Consider the following 2824-nt stretch of genomic DNA (forward strand, 5'->3'; position numbering starts at 1 on the left):
GAGCTGTGAGCATGTCTGTGGAATTCAGCAGAAAAACAGTGAAACTGACAATTCTTTAAACAGCTATTTTATTTTTTTCTGACTAACAACTTCCTGTGTTCATGTGACTAATAACTGTCATTTCTCAGAAACAAGGTAAAAGTACGGGGCTGGTGGTAAAATTCCACAAAAGTTCTTAAAACCAAAAACATAGGGGATGTTATGACTCATAACATCCCCTATGTTATGAGTCATACATAAGGGATGTTAGGATTTCTTATTGCTGACATGATTTTTCTCTCTAACACTCACTGTTTTCATTTTCACTAGCATTAAATGCTGTAATATGCAACAATAAGTCAGTTGCTTTTGTCCTACTTTCCTTTGCTTGTGTTTCAGAGCAGCAAAGACTCATGTTGAGCTAAATCTAGTGCACATAAACTGGGAAAATATCACAAGTGAAATATTTTGACTTTTGGTGCAATATGGCAGCTTTTTTTAAATTTGCACACATCTCTTTGTAATCACCCTGGTCTCATTCAAAAGGTGTGAAATGCTGCCGATTGTCAAAACCACCAGTGTCTCAAAATTATTCCACACGTGGTTTCCTGTGGCAATGGTGTTAGGACGAATTCTCACAGGTTTCTCACTACCAGCTAAACCCCCCTCACATTTAAACCCCCTGGGTTAAAAAAACAAAAATAATCATCATCATTAAAAATAAATAAATCAATAAAATAAATAATAAAAATAAAACTGTAAAAAGTATTTAAAAATAATATACAAAAATAAAATATATAATTAAAAAATACATTTTAAAAAGTATTTACAAAAATTGATATAAATAAATTTTAAAAGTGGGTAAATGTTATTTTTCTATAGGCCAGATAATATTGTGTTCCTAAACCAATCTTGTAGTTTTCAGTGCCCAGGCTTATCTAAATAGTGCCTACATCTAATTAGCGAGTGAAAGTGGAATACAAGTGAAAACAAACAGGGCACAAATCACTGGTACCTGACCGAAAAACCTGTGACTTTCTCCAACAACCATCAACAAACAGTCTTTCTCCCTTTCCAATAAGAACGAGGACTCCTGTACATAGCCTCATGTGCATCTCTGAGATACCAGTGACAGCAGATGATGCCTTAGGATTCAGTTAAGTTCAATTCCCTTTTGTTTATACAGAGCCAAATCATAGCAACAGTCACCTGAAGTCACCCCACAATAACAGAGAGAAAAAGGATGGGAACATATCATGGGACGATCAGCAGTTTTAAAGGGAAGAATTCAAGCTCACATGCAGTTTAGTGTATATGGACGCCTTGTTTCCTTGAAGGAAAGAGCCACTGTGAATCAGTTTGAAGTTGTTATAATTGATCATGTTTACCCAGTGATGAAGCATTTCTGCCCTGAGGGGAGTGGTCTCTTCAATGGGTTGACTGAATCCTTCGATCAGAATGCAAATGGTGCGGCTAATATGGTACAGCTTTTGTAGCCCTGCAGTTAAACACCTTTAAGAGAGTTTGGACCAATGTGATAGATGGCATTTTCCATCACCAGCATATAATGAGGGGATTGTGTAGAAGAAGGGTGTTCAACCCTTCTAGTAAAATTCCAGGGATTTGAAAAATCAATTCCAAAGTGCATTAAAGGAGATTTGGTGTGACATGACATCTAACTGGGGCAGTATACTGGATTTTCTTCTGCATGTAGTTATTGTACCTTGATTTAACCAAACTACTTTCCACTTCTCCCCAAAAAGTATTGCCTCTTAGTCAGTTTTCTACAGTACACATCAAATACTGGTATATACACAGTGCAGGCTAAAGTTGAAATATAACCCACTTGTTTATAGAAGATTGCTTTCAGTCCAAAGGGCTAAAGTATGTGTGGAACAACAATTTACAAGCAAATCTACGGTAATGTTTACTGGAAGCAATTCTAATCTCCTGCTCAATTAGAAGCATAAAGCCAGTTGATAATGACGGCAAGAGGTGGAAACAACTTCCTAATGAATTCAGACCCCTCAGAGTGACAGTCCCCTTGCATGAATGAATGTAATTACAGCCTGTACATTGGTGGTCTGACACACAGGCACTTTCCAGGATTATTCCCAGGCTCTAAGAGAACACACTGTGAAGAACACCGCGTGATGCATGTATGCAAATACACCTCGCAGCACTTCCAAATATAGTCTCCATCCCGACAAAATATTTGTGATTAGGGTGGGAAGGTGCTGAAAGCAGAAAATAGAAGTTGACAAGCGTGTTCGTGGTGTGGATTTGTGACCACACGTGAACAGAAAAGCAGCCGTTTTTAGTATTTAATCTTTATTTTTTACATTAAGAAGTCACTATATTGCTACACTTTATTTTATATCCCTTGAACATCCACACATCCAAATCTGACCTACTTCATGTGACAGCGCCGCACATTAACCGAGCCACAGGAACAGCATTATGTGGAGACGTGTGACTAACGTGCATGCACCAATTGTATGTTCACTCTCTTCCCCCTTGTATTTATACCTTTTTCATCCTTTCCTTCCATCCATCCTTCCCTGTAGTTATTCTGTTTCACAATTTGTCATGCTGCAACGATAGGCTGAGGCAACGGGCACTATGCTGGTGCCTGTGAGCCGAGCCTCTTAGGGGTTGAGATAAAGTTAAGCTGACGTGTGGGTTCAGCTGCGTCACAGCGTCCTTTGAAACAGTCTCAGGGAAAAAGAAAAAAAAAAAAAAAAAAAAGGAAGGCAAAAAACAAAAACAAAACGTAAACATTCCAATTAAATCACTGACGGAGAGTGACGGTGGCTTTTGCCTTGGGCTGCTTCATCTAACCTCA

The sequence above is a fragment of the Haplochromis burtoni genome, unplaced genomic scaffold (genome assembly GCF_018398535.1).
Source record: "Haplochromis burtoni strain Fernald_Lab_line unplaced genomic scaffold, NCSU_Asbu1 Contig_1, whole genome shotgun sequence".
Classification (NCBI taxonomy): domain Eukaryota; kingdom Metazoa; phylum Chordata; class Actinopteri; order Cichliformes; family Cichlidae; genus Haplochromis; species Haplochromis burtoni.